The sequence below is a fragment of the Pituophis catenifer genome, unplaced genomic scaffold (genome assembly GCF_029215685.1).
Source record: "Pituophis catenifer annectens isolate HBS135680 unplaced genomic scaffold, rPitCat1.0.hap2 SCAF_6, whole genome shotgun sequence".
Lineage (NCBI taxonomy): Eukaryota > Metazoa > Chordata > Lepidosauria > Squamata > Colubridae > Pituophis > Pituophis catenifer.
In genome coordinates, this window is record NW_027256886.1 from 81,535,967 (window position 1) to 81,556,335 (window position 20,369).

The window sequence follows — 20,369 nt, forward strand, 5'->3', positions numbered from 1 at the left end:
ATAGTTTGACAGTGTTGAGGGAATTATTTGTTTAGCAGAGTGATGGCATTTGGGAAAAAACTGTTCTTGCATCTAGTTCTGGTGTGCAGTACTCTATAATGTCATTTTGAGGGTAGGAGTTGAAACAGTTTATGTCCAGGATGTGAGGCAGTAGTGGGATTCAACTAATTTAACAACCGGTTCTCTGCCCTAATGATTTTTTCCAAGAATCAGTTCACCAAACTGCTCAGAAAGTTAACAACCGGTTCTCCCAAAGTGGTGCGAACTGGCTGAATCCCACCACTGATGTGAGGGATCTGTAAATATTTTCACAGCCCTCTTTTTGACTGGTGCAGTATACAGATCCTCAATGGAAGGCAGGCTGATAGCCATTGTTTTTTCTGCAGTTCTAATTATCTTCTGAAGTCTGTGTCTGTCTTGTTGGGTTGCAGAACCAAACCAGACAGTTATAGAGGTGCAGATGACAGACTTTTTTTTCCAATTCTACTTAGACAAATTATCAAAATGAATTTAGATTTGTGTGTAATCAAACTGTTTAAATGAATGTGGAGATTTCAGGATCGATGGTTCAGTTTGGTTTTTCCGATTCAGGAAGTTGTTCTGAGTCAGATCCCATAAGATTTCACCTTGCACAGCACCCTGTATCCCAGTTCAGCTATTGCTGTCTAACGTAGTATTGCAGTAAATATATCTGTAAAAATCTTTCCTACTCACGAAATAACAATTATGCTTTTGTGATCAAGAATTACTTCTTGAAAAAAAAATTCCCAAAGATCACAGACACAAACTTTTTTGTGGCAATGGGAATATCCAGAGGAATATTTTGCTGGCCCATATTTGCAGCTTTTTGATTTTGCAGTAATGAAATTTTTCTTTCTGGCCACAAGATGGCGATTTGGCTCTACAGAATAACATTAGCATGCCACAAAATGGATGGAAAGTTGCTAGTTTGCCTTCCTCTTTGATACCTTACATTTCGGAAAAGAACTTGCACACAAATAGACACTATAATTGGGAAATACTGGTAGAGACTTTATTATTTTGCAGTGACTATGGGCCAGTCACTCTATCTCAGCCCAACCCACCTCACAGGGTTGTTGTAGGGAAAGTATGACATGGGAGAATTAGATATGTTCACCACTCAACAGGATAAAAAACAGAAGGTAACAAGATCTGAAAAGTTGAAAAATTATGGCATAAATTATGGCATAAATATGACACTGGGTGCCATACTAAAAGATTTTGGGTGGCACTTAGATATATTAGCTTGCCAAAAAGAAGGTTGAGAAGAAACATGATTGTTGTTAGTTGCGAAGTCATGTCCGACCCATCGTGACCCTATGGACTATTTTACTCCAGGCCTTCCTGTCCTCTACCATCCCCCAGAGTCCGTTTAAACTCACGCTGACTGCTTCAGTGACTCCATCCAGCCACCTCATTCTTGTTGCCCCCTTCTTCTTTTGCCCTCAATCATTCCCAGCATTAGGCTCTTCTCCAGTGAGTTCTTTCTTCTCATTAGGTGACCAAAGTATTTGAGTTTCATCTTCAGGAACTGGCCTTCTAAAGAGCAGTCATGGTTGATCTTCTCTAGGACTGACCGGTTTGATCGCCTTGCAGTCCAAGGGACTCACAGGAGTTTTCTCCAGCACCATAGTTCAAAGGCCTCAATTCGTTGGCGCTCAGCCTTCCTTATGGTCCAACTTTCACAGCCATGCATTGCAACTGGGAAAACCATAGCCTTGACTGTACACACTTTTGTTGGCAGGATGACGTCTCTGCTTTTTAGTATGCTGTCTAGATTTGCCATAGCTTTCCTCCCCAGGAGCAAGCGTCTTTTAATTTCTTGGCTGCAGTCCAGTGGTGGGTTCCTCCCGGTTCCGCCAAGCCAGCAGCGGTGACGATATGACATCACCGAACCGGTCCTGCCCCCCGTCCCCCACCCCACCCCCCAATTTTTTTCTGCCTCCTGAGTCCCAGCTGATGGGCTATAAGGAAAAAAACTGTTTAAACTCTTGCCTCAGGGCTTCAAAGGGCCGCCCTACAGCTGATCAGTGGTAAAAGGCAGTTTGGTGGTAGACCAGGGCCTCCAAAAACAAATGAGTAGACCGGTGCCTGCAAAAATAAATGGGTAGACCAGCGCCTGCAAATATACATGAGTAGACTGGTGCCTGCAAAAATACATGAGTAGACCAGTGCCTGCAAACATAAATGAGTAGACCAGTGTCTGCAAAAATACATGAGTAGACCAGTGCCTGCAAAAATAAATGGGTAGACCGGTACATCTCTGCAAACAGTTAAAAGCCTGGTAGACCAGTACCTCTGTTAAATCCTAAAGAATTGTCACATGACCATCAAGCCACGCCCACAAAATAAGCCACGCCCACAGAACTGGTAGTAAAAAATTTTAGAACCCACCCCTGCTGCAGTCCCCATGTGCGGTGATCTTGGAGCCCAGGAAAATAAAATCTGTCACTACCCCCATTTCTTCCCCATCTATTTGCCAGGAATTGAGAGGGCTGGGAGCCATGATCTTAGTTTTCTTAATGTTGACTTTCAAGCCAACAATAATAATCTTTATTGTCATTGCACAACATATGTACAATGAGATTGGTGACTTTTGCACTCTCCTCCTTCACACGCATCAAGAGGCTCTTTAGTGCCTCTTCACTTTCTGCCATCATCTGCATATCTGAGGTTGTTGATATTTCTCCCGGCAATCTTAATAGCAGTCTACAAACATCTAAAAGTTGCCATGTGCAAGTGGGCATGGGTAGAACATAGAATAATAGGGTTTGAAGGTATTCTAGTCCAACCCTCCGCAATGGTAACTGGTTCTTAGTTGAAACTGAGGGGAGGAGAAGGACATTAAAACAAAGGAGACTTGGGCTGAATTGCAGGAGGAATTCCTTGACCATAAGAGGTATCCAGAACCTTAACAGTGGTGAACTCCCCATCACTGGCAGTTTTCAAATGAGGGCTTATCCAATCAATTTGTGCACTAAGCAAATTGGTGATCCTTTGCAACCTATACAATCCATGATTCTCAATCGTTTTAGCTCAGCAAAGGTTGCTTCTCAACCACGTTATGAGCTGAATTAACCACTATGTCTGTCTGGCCATTGAAAGCCAATTTTTCCTTTCTCTGTCTTTGCACAAACAGCACTAAGCTGCTGCAATACCAACAGTTGCTTTGGTTATTTACTTTTTAGGGCAGTATTTCTCAAAGCTTTTTCAACTCTAAGATGTGTAGGCTTCAGCTCCAAGAATTCTCCCATCCAGCTTTTTGGGAGCTGAAGTCTGCATATCTTAAAGTTGGCGAGGCTGAGAAATGCTGTTCCAGAATGTTCAGATGCTGAAGACTCCAGATTTGTAGTTTCACAATAGTACTATATCCAGTGCAGTGGTGGAATGCTGCCGGTTTAATAACTGGTTTGGCGAGTGCGCACTTCGTACGTGCCTAAGGTGCTTGCGTGCAGCACTGAAGATGAAGCCTTTAGGAGCTCAGCTGCTTACCTTCCAAGTCAGCAACAGTAAGTAGAACAGTGAGTGGGGGGGGGAGTGAAAATCAGCTGTGCTGCACAATTGAGATGAGCTACAAGGCAGGAAATAAAGGACAAGATAGAGCGAGAGCACGTGGGCGGGGCCAACTGATGGTCGGCGCTGCGGGTTTGCTCGAACCAGTCAGAACTGTCTGAATGCCATTTCTGATCCAGTGGTATGGTTTTTCTGGAGGAAACTACTAGAATCTTAATTCTTATGAGTATGAAAGAGTTCTCATTTCAAAAAGGACCACCACATTTTATTCTTCTACAATAATTGGCACTTCTTTCCTCCCACAGAACTTCCAAACAAAATGTGGAAATGGAACAGCTTGCCTTCAGAAATCATGGGCGCTCCATCGCTGGATGTTTTTTTAAGAAGAGACTAGACTTGTGATGGAGAACTTATGGCACGCGTGCCGGAAGTGGTACACAGAGGCCATCTCTCCAGGCACGCGAACCATCGCTCATTGCTCTTCCAGGTTCCTGCGTGCTAGCCAGCTGGTCTTCACATGTGTGAGAGCGCCAGGAACCAAAAGAGCAGCCACCCACTGCGAATGCATGCGCCGGGTGGCTGCTCTTCCAGTTTCCGATGCACGCATGCGCACCGGCCACATGCTCTTCTGGTTTCTGGCGTGCATGCGCACATGAAGACCAGCTGGCTGGAATGCATGCATGTGCTGGAAACCAGAATATCATCTTCCCAGCGCATGCATGTGCACCGGGCGGCTGTTCTTCCAGTGCCTGGCACGCATGTGCATGCGCATGCATGCATGTTCCCATTTCGGCACTCGGTGCCAAAAAGGTTCTCCAACACTGGACTAGACAGTCACTTATCTGAACTGGTATAGAGGGGGGCTGGATTGGAAGACCTCCAAGGTCCCTTCCTGCTCTATTCTATTCTATACAAATTTTAGTGTATTTATTTTTCTGGAGTTAAAGATAATGCTCCTCTTTTTATGTCAACCAAAAGGGGGCAGCAAACCCCCACAATAGGGCGCTTCCTCTTCAGAAAATGGGATTTTGTTTAGGCAGCTCAGAACTCTTGGTGGACAATGAATGGTGCCTGTGGTGAGCATTCAGTCTGTGACAGTTTGTGATAGTAATTGGATTGCTTTGACTTTCAGATAAGTGAAAGGGATTGGGGGGACTAGAAGGAGACTGTTTACCTTTCTCTATATCTACCTTTTGGTCTTTACTTGGCAGTGTGTTGTCATTGGATCAAAGCAACTGGGCTACTGCAGAAAAATATCCAGTTATGGTTCAAGTGTCTTATCTCTAATTGCCAGAATACAGAATAAGAGAGTTGAAGGGGACCTTGGAGGTCTTCTAGTCCAACCCCTGCTTGAATAGGAGAACCTACACTATTCTGGACAAATGGCTATCCAATATCTTCTTGAAAACCTCCAGCGGTGGAGCACCCGCAGCTTCTGGAAGCAAGATGTTCCATGGATTAAGAAAGAAACCCCCAGAGAACAGAATAACAGACTTGGAAAGGACCTTGGAGGTCTTCTAATCCAACCCCCTGCTTAAGCAGGAAATCCTACACCACTTCAGACAAATGGTTATCCAACATCTTCTTAAAAACTTCCAGTGTTGGAGCATTCACAACTTCTGCAGGCAAGTTGTTCCACTGATTAATTGTTCTCACTGTCAGGAAATTTCTCCTTAGTTCTAGGTTGCTTCTCTCCTTGATTAGTTGTTCTTCCTGACAGGAAATTGTGAGCTTCATAGGATCCTAGGGTTGGAAGGTACCTTAGAGGTTATCTTGTCCATCCTTCTTCCAGTGATGGAAAAACCTACAATTTCAGGAGACCTGCTTAACAGACAGGAAAATTCTCCTTGTTTCAAGTTTTACATCTGTCACTTCCATCTATTTCTTCTTGACTGATGATTGGATGCTCTGAAAAAGGAAATCTACCCTTTCTTTCTTCTGAGATATTAAAGCAGGGGTCTCCAACTGTGGCAACTTTAAGACTTGTGGACTTCAACTCCCAGAGTTCATCATCCAGCTGGGGAAGTCTTGAAGTTCATAAGTCTTAAAGTTCCCAAGGTTGGAGACCCCTGTATTAGAGGACTGCTATCTTATCTTCCCATAGGTTCCTCTTCTCTAGGCTAAACAGAATGAGTTCCTTTCATGGTTTTTCATACAATTTAATCTCCATGACCCTCAATCAGGGGTGAAATCCAGTAGGTTCTGACAGGTTCTGGAGAACCAGTAGCGGAAATTTTGAGTAGTTTGGAAAACCGGTAAATGCCACCTCTGGCTGGCCCCAGAGTGGGGTGGGAATGGAGATTTTGCAGTATCCTTCCCCTGCCATGCCCACCAAGCCACACCCACCAAGCCACACCACGCCCACCAAGCCACACCCACAGAACCAGTAGTAAAAAAATTGTATTTCACCACTGCCCTCAACCATCCTTATTGCTTTTCTCTGCACTCTTTCCAAGCCGTCTTCATCCTTCATGTATTGTGGCAATGAGAATTGGACAGTCTTTCAGATATGGTCAGAGAAGTTCAATAAAAAGTACTACATCTTTGCATACACACAATCAGCAGACACATTTTGAGTACACACAATGCTTTTGTTGAGTTTTAACAGCAAAAAGAAGGAGGCAGGGTTATGTGTATTTTGGAAGTTTACAACCTGAAGTCACTGCTAGATGTCCTACGCAATACTCAAGAGGCCAAAGTATATTAAAATAATTAAACTAAACTGAAGCAAAATTAGTTCTACAGAATACAAAGTTCATAGTTCATCATACTTCGTCCAGCTCCAAATCTGTCACTCCGAGAAAATGTTCAAGTTGGTCCATTATGGCCCACTCTGTCAAGGACCTAGGAATACTCATCTCAAACGATCTAAGCCTCAGAGCCCACTGTAACAGCATTGCCAAAAAGGCATTAAGAGTTGTTAACCTAATTTTGTGAAGCTTCTTCTCTGGTAACATTATATTTCTAACTAGGGCATACAAAACCTTTGCCAGACCAATTCTCGAATACAGCTCATCTGCCTGGAATCCACACTGTATATCGGACATTAATACGATTGAGCGGGTCCAGAGGTACTTCACAAGAAGAGTACTCCACTCCTTTACTCACAATAGAATTCCCTATGCTGCCAGACTTGAAATTTTGGGCTTGGACAATCTGGAACTGAGCCGTCTGCGGTATGATCTAAGCACAGTACACAAAATTGTCTGCTACAACGTCTTACCTGTCAACTACTTTTTCAGTTTCAACCTCAATAATACACGGGCAAACAATCAATACAAACTCAAGGTAAACTGCTCCAAACTCGATTGCATAAAATACAACTTCAGCAACAGAGTGGTCAATGCCTGGAATGCTCTACCTGACTCTGTTGTTACATCCTCAAACTCTCACAGCTTCAACCTTAAACTGTCTACCGTGGACCTCACCCCATTCCTAAGAGGTTCTTAAAGGGGGCGTGCATAAGCGCACCTGCGTGCCTACCGTCCCTGTCCTACTGTCCCCATTTATTTGTATTCATTTCTTTCATTCATATCCATGTTTATATTTATACCTGCTATCTTGTACATGTTTGACAAACTAATAAATACAAATATAACAGACAAATTGAAGATCTTGGCTTTGAACCTACTGATGGAAAAAAGATTGGTTTGCATACCAATAATTGATTTCTGTGACTGCCTTAAACAAAGTTTCATATTATACAAATGGCATCATAGGGCTGAAAGGGTTCCACTCCCTGCCCACGGCAGGAGAACCTATATTGTTCTGGACAAATGGTTGTCCAGTCTCTTCTTGAAAACCTCCACAACTTCTGGAAGCAATATTCCTCCAGATATTCTGGATATTCCAATGATTAATTCAGTGTGGGTTTCTCCCGGTTTGGCCTGGTTCCACCGAGCCGGTAGCGGTGACAATATGACGTCACCAAACCGGTTCTGCCCGGTCTATTGCTGCCTCCTCAGTCCCAGCTGAACGCTAGAGGGAAAAAAACTGTTTAAACTCTTGCCTCTGGGCTTCAAAGGGCCACCCCACAGCTGATCAGTGGTAAAAGAAAACAAATGAGTAGACCGGTGCCTGCAAAAATAAATGGGTAGACCAGTGCCTGCAAAAATACATGAGTAGATCAGTGCCTGCAAAAATATATGAGTAGATCAGTGCCTGCAAAAATAAATGGGTAGATCGGTACAGCTCTGCAAGCAGTTAAAAGCCTGGTAGCCCAGTACCTCTGCTAAATCCTAAATAATTGTCACGTGACCATCAAGCCATGCCCACAAAATAAGCCACGCCCACAGAACCGGTAGTAAAAAAATTTAGAACCCACCCCTGGATTAATTGTCAGGAAGTTTCTTCCTAGTTCTTCAGGTTGGATCTCCCTTTGATGAGCTTCCAGTCAGGAGGAGTTTCACCCACTTACCCCTGTCAGCACCCCTTGGAAATTCCTTCTTCCCTTCTTCCCTTCTCACCCAAGACAACCCAGTTAGAGAGCAGAGTAATGGTGGCTGATGTGAGCCAGACAGAATTTGGCCAGCTCTAAAGGTGGCCTTGTGTTTGAGGCAGGTTTTTTTATGATCCCCTGAACGTGAAACAAAGTTGGATGGTTCTTCAGAAGCATTGCTGGCCATCCTTTTTTCCTTACTGCCTAGAAAAACTGTTCTATATGGCATGCGATTGTCCCTTCCACCCCTCACAAACACCTCTCTCTGCCTTTGCCTTTCATTTTATGGTTTCATCGCCAGGCATGCAAAAGCTGCCACTGGCCTTCTGTCTACTATTTGTGGCAGGCTCCAGCCTCTCCCAGCTATTTCCCATCGTTGCTGGTCCTCTGTAATTTTGTCTTGTCTAGCCAAGGAGCTGTTTTTGCTGCAGATGTAGATGAGTCCCACACCTAGGGGTAATTTTGTTGTTGTTGTCTCCTTCCAGGCAAACTGCCCCTTCCTTCCTTCCTTCCTTCCTTCCTTCCTTCCTTCCTTCCTTCCTTCCTTCCTTCCTCCCTCCCTCCCTCCCTCCTTTCTTCTCCTTCCTTCCTGCCTACCTCCCTTCCTCCCTCCCTCCCTTCCTTCTCTTTCCTTCCTCCCTCCCTCCCGCCTTCCTCCTTTCCTCCCTTCCTCCTTCCTTCTCCTTTCTTTCTTTCTTTCTTCCTCCCTCTCTCCTCCCTCCCTCCCTCCCTCCCTTCTTCTCCTTTCTTCCTCCCTCCCTCCTCCCTCCCTTCTTCTCCTTCCGTCCTCCCTCCCTCCCTCCTTCCTTCTCCTTCCTTCCTTCCTGCCTACCTCCCTTCCTCCATCCTGCCTTCCTTCCTCCCTCCCTCCTTCCTTCTCCTTCCTTTCTTCCTCCCTCCCTCCCTCCTTCCTTCCTCCCTCCCTTCCTCCCTCCCTCCCTCCCTCTCCCTCCTTCTCCTTCCTCCTCCCTCCCTCCTTCCTTCTCCTTCCTTCCTGCCTCCCTTCCTTCCTCCCTCCCTCCCTCCCTCCTTCCTTCCTTCCTTCCTTCCTTCCTTCCTTCCTTCCTTCCTTCCTTCCTTCCTTCCTTCCTTCCTCCTTCCATCTCCTTCCTCCCTTCCTCCCTTCCTCCTCCCTCCCTCCCTCCTTCCTTCCTTCCTTCCTCCCGCCTTCCTTCCTTCCTCCCTCCCTCCCTCCCTCGCACCTCCCTCCCTCCCTCCCTCCTTCCTGCCTTCCGTTCTTCTCTTTTAAATTAATTTTATTTATGCTAGCCATATGGATGCATCGTTTGATAACAATGACTTTGTGGCCATGTTGTAGAATGACTGCATTGATGCATTTTAAATGGTTGTGGATCCTTGGCCTGCAAATGCTGGGACACGATTTTGAGAAAAGTATCAACGTAAAAATTCCTAACCGGGATCAGGCCCTGGAACTTCGTTGCCAGCACTGGCAGCTCTCCAAAGGATTCCTGGCCCATTTCTGAGGAGCAGAACCAAAAGGGTGGTGCTAATCTTTAAAGTCCCCCTTTGGACTGGGGGGATTTGGTTTTTCTCTGCTGTCCCAGATGTGCGAGTGAGAGTGAATACTTAACCATCTTTTTATTTACTGTTCTTAACTGAGTTGCTATTACGTTGTTAGTCACCATGCACTATTTGTAATGAAAAAGCCAAGAGAGAAATTGAATCAGTCACTCAATTAATTAATTAAGATGGCAATCCTCTACCTGCTTCCTTGGGAGCAAATCTCCATGACTTCACAATGACTTATTTCTGAATAGGTATGAAGACGTCTGCAATCCACACGAAACCACTTTCTTGGGGGGTTATTCCTATTATGTCACCAGGAGTTTTGATTGAGGCTGTTTGAGAAATGGTTTTTAAAAAAGTTTTTTTAAAAAAATCAAATCTGATTTTAACCTCCTTTTATTTGCTATGTTGATCTTAGTTATTTAGTATGGTTGCTTGCAGTTTCTGTCTTTCATATTTTTGTTTTAAAATCTTGAAAACGTTTGGAAGGGTGCGGCCCAATTATTAGCAATGTTAATAAACAGTGAATTAAAATCCAAAACCAATTTAGCTGGCTTAGGGAAGTAGATTGCTAAATTGCAAAAGATTGAACTAAAATTATATGATTCCTTCTTTTATATTTAGAAAAACAGGCAGCACCCCTCATTAACATTCTGTTGTTCAGTATTGGGCCTGGTTGGTAGCATTAAGGGAGTACAGCAGGGACATCCTCAGGATATGGTAAAAAAACAAAAAGTCAAAATAGTGGCTATGATGGGCCAATGGAAGTTCCACCTGGTTTAAAATATGTGTTGCATGTGCTGTGGGAAAATATTGGATTAGTGGAAAAGTAGAATAGAATAACAGAGTTGGAAGGGACCTTGGAGGTCTTCTAGTCCAACCCCCTGCTTAGGCAAGAAACCTTACACCACTTCAGACAAATTGTTATCCAACGTCTTCTTAAAAACTTCCAGTGTTGGAGCATTCACAACTTCTGCAGGCAAGTTGTTCCACTTATTAATTGTTCTAACTGTCAGGAAATTTCTCCTTAATTCTAAGTTGCTTGTCTCCTTGATTAGTTTCCACCCATTGCTTTTTGTCCTACCCTCAGGTCCTTTGTAAGAATAGCTTGACTCCCTCTTCTTTGTGGCAGCCCCTGAGATATTGGAACACTGCTATCATGTCTCCCCTAGTCCTTCTTTTCATCAGACTAGACATACCCAGGTCCTGTAACCATTCTTCATATGTTTTAGCCTCCAGTCCCCGAATCATCTTTGTTGCTCTTCTCTGCCCTCTTTCTAGAGTCTCTACATCTTTTTTACATCGTGGCGGCCAAAACTGAATGCAATATTCCAAGTGTGGCCTTACCAGGGCATTATAAAGTGATCTTGTGATCTTGATTCTATCCCTCTATTTATGCAGCCTAGAACTGTGTTGGCTTTTTTGGCAGCTGCTGCACACTGCTGGCTCATATTTAAATGGTTGTCCATATAAAACTAGTTATTGAAAATAATAGAATACATTAAATAGTGGGACAGGACAGATGTACCATGTCCCTGAACTTAAGTGAGCCTTAGTTCTGAGCCATTGACTAGGCTACTGGCAAGAAAGGACATGTTTTAGAACTTAGGGTAAATTTTGTGTAGATGACTCTATGGGGAATAATTCTATTAGACTGTTTATTTGGGTTCATTTTTATATTACTTAATTTATACCACCTTTCTTTTCTGTTTCTGCCATAAAAACATGGAGTCTAAGACAGACAAAATAGAATCAGTGTAATTCAGATCAAAACCAACCTTGAAATAAATCAAGGTTCAAACAATTAATAATGAAAAATCGAGCAAAAGAGATTGTGTTTTGTTATCCACCAACATCCTGTGAGAACAAGGAACAAATACATTTGTAAATTCCAGTCTGGGTCAGTCACTGGGACCAGAGGTTTACTCTGAAAGAAGCGGATCTTGCAACTGGCAGGGTTCCAAGTAACACCCCTGACAAAAGAAGACTCCGAGGCTTGAAGTTTCTCAAAGTTCCATTTTATTAGAGAAGTTATATTGGCACATCGGGGAAAACCCAAATCTGAAAGCTTCCAGGTTTTCCCCACCCAAAGGAAAGTCCAAGTCCCTTCCCCTGCACCCATTTGTTCATTACATGGTCCAATCAATGCACCATCCCAACTGGAGATGCCTCCCAGCCACACCCCTCCAGGTGCAGGGCAAGATGTCCTTGACTCTCCGAGAAAGGAATGTTATTATGACTATATATCACCCTGGCTCCATACAATCCCCAATCCCAGTTTCCCACAGTAGTAAATGTGGCAGGCCTGAAGGCCCAATGCAAAAGATGGCTTCCAGGCCTGACAGCAACATTGCCCTGGGACACATATATTTGCCTTCATTTGTGAAATACATTTGGATTCTATAGCCTGAGAGCTGCCTACGCATATCTAAAAGCCATGTTCCAGGCCACAAGGACATCTTTGGAAGAATCTCTTCTCCTGATCAGACAATTCCACTGTGGAAGAGGAAATTTCCGGATAATCATAATACCTTAAATTTAACATCCCAACTTCTCAATGATAGTCAGTGTAGAGCTTTTGCATGATCCTTTATCTTTGTACCAGTCAACAGCCTGGATGCCACATTTTGTACCTTTTGCAATTTTTGGGCATGTTTTGAAAGAAACCATGCATAAAGTACCTTACAACATCCCGTACATCGTAAGAAAGGCATGAGGCATACCCATTCCAAGACTTACAGATTGGGAAGACTTGCAGTGGCAATTGGCACAATGTGCTCCTTTTCTGGAAATCACTGTATTCACAAACTGTGACCTGGCTCTTTCTGGTAACCCTGTAACCCTGGCCGAAGTTCAAACCAACATTCATCTCAATTCTGAATCCAGATTTCTCCATACCAAAAGCACCTTCATTTTGGTTCTTCTCTTGCATCCAACCTATTCACAGAAATTAGATCAGGGGTGTCAAACTCGATTTCATTGAGGGCTGCATCAGGGTTGTGTTTGACCTTGGGTGTGTGTGTGTGGTGGGCGTGGCCAGCTCGATGTGACTCATGTCAGGGGTGCCTGTGGTGGCCCGAGCATTCTGCCAGTGAAAATGGGCTCCTGAGCTCCGTTTCGGCTGTCCTGCAACCCTCTGCCAATGAAAACGGAGCTTGGGAGGGCCACATGCAACCCTCCCGAGCTCCATTTTTGCTGGCAGAGGCACTGTGGGCCAGTCCTTCATTGTTTCCAGGGTGACCCCATGGGCCAGATCTAAGCACTCTGTGGGCCGGATCCCCCCCCCCGATCTGGATGGAAGAGGAATGGAGGAGAAGGTAGGGAGAAGGTAGGGGCAGAGGAGGCACTTTCTACAGCTTTGATTGATCTCTAAAGCATTTTCATGTAAATGCTAAACAGCACAGGAGATGAAGAGAAGCTATGGAACATCACATATCAACAGTCTTGGGGTGGAGTAATAATTTTAGGCACGGACTGGCACCACTGGAAAATAAAACCCCTGACAGATAGCTCAGAAGGATGCCATGGTCAATGGTATCAAATAAGTATTATTATCTATTGAAGCAAAACGTAGCAGTTTTGGTATCTTGGATGAAAGACTCACTGGGACTAGTCCAGAAAACCAGTTTTATCAAAATGCATTTGGATTCTTTCCTAAAACAAGGGATGACCAGCATGATATAAACCGAGGAAGAAAACTTTCTTGAATGCATTTGGGTTAATATAAAAGGAAAAAGGAATGACATTGCCCTAGGCATGTACTACAGATCACCCAATAAAGCAGAGGGAATAGATGAACTTTTTGCTAATCAGTTACCTAAGGTGTGCAGGAAGCATGCTACAGTATAATGGAGGGGTGGGGGGTGGGATTTTAACTATCCTGACATCGACTGGGAGACAAACTCTGCAACAAACAGGAGAGCGAACAAGTTCCCGATGAACCTAGCAGACAACTGTCATCCAAAAGGTAGAAGATGGAACTAGAGGGTCAGCTATATTGGCCATAATTTTTATTAACAGAGGTGAAACAATAGAAGCAGTTGAAGTTGTAAGAACTTTGAGAGAGAGTGACCATGTCATACTGGAAATCAACATAATGCTGGCACAAGTAATCAAAGTCAAAACTAGTTTCTTAGAATTTAAGAGAGCTGACTTCATCAAGCTTAGAGAGAATTTAGGGAAGGATTCCAGGGATGGAAATCTTACGGTTGTAAGTTGAGGACTACCTATAATTTCTGGATCCTTTTTCTGAATCATTTCTAGTTTGTCTGAATCCCTCTTAGGGTGTAGTAATCAGAACTGGACACAGTATTCAGTATGAGTTTTGAGCAAACTTGAAGTATTGCTGTTTATGAGTTGGAAACTGTATTTCTCTTAATGTAGCTTGAAATTGCAATTCCATTTTTATGGCCGCAACACAAACTACTTATACTCATTTGCAGTCAACTACAATGCCAATATGTTTTCCATATATTATTATAAAATCAGATATCTCCGTTCTGCATTTGTATACTTGATTTTTATTTCCTAAGTATGCTCGTCTTTGTTAAATTTTATTCTGTGATTTTAGCTCATTTCTCTAGCCTATCAAAATCATTTGAAGTTTATTTCTGTTTTCTAAAGTGTTAGCTATTTTACCCAGTTTCCTGTTGTCTGGAGATTTCATATATATCACCTCCACTTCTAATAAATAATAAATTAAAAAAGTTAAAAGAGGATAATAACAAGGATTGAAACTTGGGCATCCTATTGGATCTTTCACTTTCACTTCGATGAAGAATCTGTGAACCTATTTTAATGACTTAAAATAATTGTCATTTCTTCCAGCCCACAGTTATTAGTTTACTGATCACGGAATATTTTATCAAATGCAATACTTTGCTGAAATCAAAACACCATATTTTTCACTCCATAAGACACACCTGACCATAAGACACACCCATCACCAGTCAGCTGAGCGATGGCTAAATCCTGGCCTCCCGTATCTCTGCCAATCAGCGAGCTGGCTGACCAGAAACCCCGCCATTGCTGCCTCTTCCATGTCTGCTGCCTCCACTGGGAAATGCTGGAGCCTTCACTGCCGAGCAGCTGATCGGTGGTTGGATTGGCCTCCCGGAATACTGCCGATCAGCTGTTCCAGGTGGCACTGATGCAATATTCACTCCATAAGATGCACAGACATTTCCACCCACTTTTTTTGGGGAAAAAGTGTGTCTTATGGAGCAAAAAATACGGTATATTATCTCTACAGCTTTTCCACCATCTACTAAAAAGACCCATTCAAATTTTTTAAAAAAGATTTATTTATTTATTTATTTATTTATTTATTAAATTTCTATACCGCCCTACTCCCGAAGGACTCAGGGCGGTGAACAGCCAAGATAAAATACAGATAATACAAATATTAAAAAAAATCCCTTAAAATTATTAAATATTTCGGCCGAAACACAGATTAAAACACCCAATTTATAAAATCACGAATTAAAAAATTTAAAAATTTAAAAGATGGGAGTTAGGCCAGGCCAGCTTGCTGAAATAGAAAAGTTTTGAGAGCACGGCGAAACATTTGACGACATTAACAGATCAGTGCTGACTGTTGGTAATTAATGCATTGATTTTAACCACATTATAAAATCCAGCTCCTCATTCTTACAAAGAGTGCACACTCCATGCATGTTTGACTTCTAAAGGAGGACCCATTTGCAAAGTGGAAGTCATGGTAGAGGCATTTGAGTGTGAGGATATATTTGGCAGAAGGGAATGCTGTCTATGATTAGTTCATCTGTAGTAAGGGGACGTGGTGGCTCAGTGGCTAAGACGCTGAGCTTGTCGATCAGAAAGGTCAGCAGTTCGGCAGTTCGAATCCCTAGCGCCGCATAATGGAGTGAGCTCCCGTTACTTGTCCCAACGTCTGCCAACCTAGCAGTTCAAAAGCATGTAAAAAGGCAAGTAGAAAGATAGGGACCACCTTGGTGAGAAGATAACAGCATTCTGTGCACCTTCAGTGTTTAGTCATGCCAGCCACATGATCACGGAATCGTCATCAGACAGCGCTGGCTCTTTGGCTTAGAAACGGAGATGAGCACCACCCCCTAGAGTCGGGAACGACTAGCACGTATGTGCGAGGGGAACCTTTACCTTTTTAGTCCTGCTCATCTCCTATGTTGCACGGCCCTGTTTTGTGTGACAATTTGTTGAGCAGGATCTGTTACTTCTCCCCAACAATGGCTGATGAAAGGCTGGCACTTGTCCATAGTCCAATGGGTAACCTCCTTCCCCTTCAGAAATAGCTTGTCGGCAGAGGACGTTATCAATACCAATTAATGAAGGAACCAGTGTGTCCACAGAATTACTTGTTTAATGACAAAATGTTTCTTTTGGCTGTTAACTCTTGCTCTTTTTCCCAAGCTTTCAAGAGAATCACTGAATCAATTCTCCAACTCCTCGGGGAAAGCATGCGCGATGTGTTTTATATGCTGGGAAGCTTCTGTTCTCCAATATTGACTTTCTCCTTCTTCCTTTCCAACTGTTGGCTGTCTACTGGCTTCTGTAGCTGGGAAAAAAAAATTAGTTGTTGGAATTGAGGAATTATTGCTGTTTGGTGGAGAAGCAGAAGAGTGATAAAGGAGGTGAAGGTTCAGGCAGTGTTCCCTGATGACCTCACCCATTAAACCCATTCAGGGTCATTGCATAAGGTGACATAAACACTGTTGAAACAGATTTCTTTCTTAGGGTTCCTTGTCATCTGAATGGAGGTTCCGTTTGTCTAATACACAAAGCCCTGCCCTCAGAAACTCTACTAGATGTATCCCGAGAATATTTTGAACTGCTGTCTCAGTTCACCTTTCTCATGTCTAACCCGTTTGGTATAAAGTTGCCCATGATTTAGTTGCGGAGTGTCAGATCCCTTAGCAACCTCTCATTATGCAGCACCTCATTTCCAGAGTTTCTATTTGGTGGGGTTTTTTTGTCTTCTTCACAAGGATCTTTATGGCATCAGAGGATGAACTTTAAAAGCTTATTCTGGTTCCTCCCTCCCCCCACTTCCTGAAACAAAAGATACTTCTTTCTGGGCTAGAAATGGGGAGCGGCACAAGCACAAAACTCAAGAAATGCAAACGCTGTTCAGCATCACAGAACTTTTTTCTACCCCTGAGTTTAATAGCATTTTATTTCCCTTCCCCACCCCCCAGTTTTGAATTTTTTCTTCTTGTTGTTATTGCATTTATAACTGGAACCTGAACAAAGGGCTACACTTGTTGGTTAAGAACATTTTTTGGGATGTTTTGAATGACTGAAGAATGAATGAAAGAAGCTGAATTTTCAGACAGTACTCTGTTTCACAATACTTGGAAAAAACAAAAAGCAAAGCAGCTTTCAGATTTGCATACAGTGAAATGATCTTTATTATACATTGAAACCAGGGGTGAAATCCAGCAGGTTCTGACAGATTCTGGAGAACCGGTAGCGGAAATTTTGAGTAGTTCGGAGAACCAGCAAATACCACCTCTGGCTGGCCCCAGAGTGGGGTGGGAACGGAGATTTTGCCATATCCTTCCCCCTGGAGTGGGGAGGGAATGGGGGTTTTGCCATATCCTTCCCTTGAAGTGGGGTGGGAATGGAGATTTTGCAGTATACTTCCCCTGCCATGCCCATCAAGCTACGCCCACCAAGCCACACCATGCCCACCAAGCCACGCCCACAGAACCGGTAGTAAAAAAAATTGGATTTCACCACTGATTTATTTATTTATTTATTTATTTATTTATTTATTTATTTATTTATTTATTTAATCAAATTTCTATACCACCCTACTCCCGAAGGACTCAGGGCAGTGAACAGCCAAGATAAAATACAGATAATACAAATATTTTAAAAAATCCCTTAAAATTATTAAATATTTTGGCCGAAACACAGATTAAAACACCCAATTTATAAAATCATGAATTAAAAATTTAAAAAAGGAGAGTTAGGCCAGGCCAGCCTGCTGAAATGGAAAAGTTTTGAGAGCACGGCGAAACGTGCGCAGATCCGGGATCCTCCGTATCTCTGGGGGGAGCTCGTTCCAGATGGTAGGTGCCCCCACAGAGAAGGCTCTCCCCCTGGGGGCCGCCAGTCGACACTGTTTGGCCGACGGCACCCTGAGGAGCCCCTCTCTATGGGAGCATACTGGTCGGTGAGAGGCTATTGGTGGCAGAAGGCGGTCTCGTAAATACCCCGGTCCGATGCCATAGAGCGCTCTAAAGGTGGTAACCAAAACCTTGAAGCGCACCCGGAAGACCACCGGGAGCCAGTGCAGCTCGCGCAGGAGGGGGGTCACATGGGAGCGCCACGTCGCTCCCATAACCACCCACGCAGCCACATTCTGGACCAGCTGAAGCCTCCGGGTGCTCCTAAAGGGGAGCCCCATGTAGAGAGCATTGCAGTAGTTCAAGCGGGAAGTAACGAGAGCATGAGTGACCGTATTTAATGAGTCCCGATCCAGAAAGGGACACAACTGGCGAATCAGGCGGACCTGATAAAAAGTCCCCCTGGCCACGGCCGTCATGTGCTCTTCTAAAGACAGCCGTGAGTCCAGGAGAACACCCAAGTTGCGAACCCTCTCCGTGGGGGCCAATGATTCGCCCCCAATAGTCAGTGATGGCACCAACTGACTATATCGGGATGTCGGAAACCACAGCCACTCGGTCTTGGATGGGTTGAGCCTGAGTCTGTTTCTCCCCATCCAGATCCGCACGGCCTCCAGGCACCGGGACATCACTTCAAGGGCATCATTGGGGTGGTCCGGGGTGGAAATGTACAGCTGAGTATCATCAGCGTACTGATGGTACTTCACCCCGAAACCACGGATGATCTTACCCAGCGGCTTCACATAAATGTTGAACAGAAGGGGCGAGAGGACCGATTGAAACTAAAATAAACACCATGAATAAATACTCAGACTAACAGTTTTAAAAGAAGCAACTTTGGCTGCTGTTGGGGAAGGAATTAGACAACACAGAGCTAATTTCAGGCTTTGTAGTTTTAAGATGCAGCCTTACTTCAGACATGTGCAAGTAACTTCTGAGTAGACAAATACAATGAAATTATTTGATCTTAAAAGGGAAGGCAGCTGCGTGAGCTGTCGTGGGTGCACCTAGGTACACCCACATTACACCAATTCTCCGCGAGCTGCACTGGCTCCCTATTGGTCTCCAGTCACAATTCAAGGTGTTGGTTATTACCTTTAAAGCCCTACATGGCTCAGGAACAGGGTATCTTCGAGACCGCCTTCTACCGCATAACTCCCAACGACCGGTAAGATCCCACAAAGTTGGTCTCCTCCGGGTCCCGTCAGCTAAACAATGCTGGCTGGCGGGCCTGCGGGGGAGGTCCTTCTCTGTGGCTGCCCCAGCTCTCTGGAACCAGTTACTTCCTGAGGTCCGGACCATCCCCATCGTATTGGCCTTCCGAAAATTGGTTAAGACCTGGCTTTTCCGGCAGGCCTGGGGCCGTTGATCTCGCTCTTGCGATCCGGCGAGATCCGGCCATGAAGGGTGTGAATGAGTTTTAATGTTTTTAATGTTTTTAATTCTTAAATGTTTTTAATAATTATTTTAAATGCATTGTGAGCCACCCTGAGTCTTCGGAGAGGGGTGGCATACAAATTGAATTAATAAAATAATAAATAAATAAATATGCCAAGGAAAATGACCAGGAAAGTAATTTAGGACAGGAAGGTTATGCAACGGATGTATTACAGGCATGGTTCTGTTTTATTATTCCTTTACCTGTTTCCCAAACTGGAGCGAGTGAAGATGGAGGGCTAACAGGAATTTTCAGTGGAGCTCAACAGAAGGGAGACAAGGAAGAAAGGGGACTGAACGGAAAACCCGTGAATTTAGCTATATGGGCAACAACATTTCTTGAAGCACTACTGATTGAAAAGGGGTGACCTGAGAGTTGCTGAATGACCTCTGCAGGTGCATGAATGGCTGCTTCCTGCTGAGAAAGCTGAAGCTGCAAGAATATCAGGCAGTCAGTTCCTAGGAATTGTACTCAATGAATGAGTGAACAGGGAGCCTGAGTTGGAATTTGGTGGGGGAGTATGGAGAGGAAGGTTGGTAACAATTTTTTTCCTGTTAAGTGAACAGTTTACTGGGCTTTCCTGAGAACTTGGGAAGGGAGAAAGAAGGAAAAACAAACATTTCAACTGAAGGTGACTTAAGAAACAAAAATGAAGACTCATTCATTCATTCATTCATTCATTCATTCATTCATTCATTCCAGGGGTGGTATTCACTTACTTTCCCTACTGGTTTGCAAATGTGAGCATGCGTGCGTTGCTTTGCTCGCATGTGCCCCGTCCACGCATGCACCTGGCCTTCCATGCATGTGCTTTGCTGGTGTGTACGCCTTCTACACATGTGCCCAGCCTCAAAAACATGCCTAAATAGGATGGCATAGAGCCGGAGCAGGTGGGCAGATGGGCAGGCCCACCCGTGATTTCCGCTGCCAGTTCGGGTGAACCTGTCCTAACCGGCTGAATACCACCTCTGATTCATTCATTCATTCATTCATTCATTCATTCATTCATTCATTCATTCATTCTTGCCTGGGAACAACTGATATATGTTTACGGCAACCACAGTCTTTTTACTGTGCTTGAAGAAAAACTGGATCAGAGCAGTAAGTGGCCAAGCTCCTGTCCTTAAGAAAGGATGAAGAATTCTGTCCTTAAGAAAGGATGAAGATCAAACAATGGAAATGCAGCAGCAGGAACAAATAGATGAATGGAATCAAATTAAAAGACAACTCTAGTGTAGGAGAATGACCATAAGAAAAAAGAGATGTAGAAAGCATTCTGTACCATTGGAACTTAGAAATATAT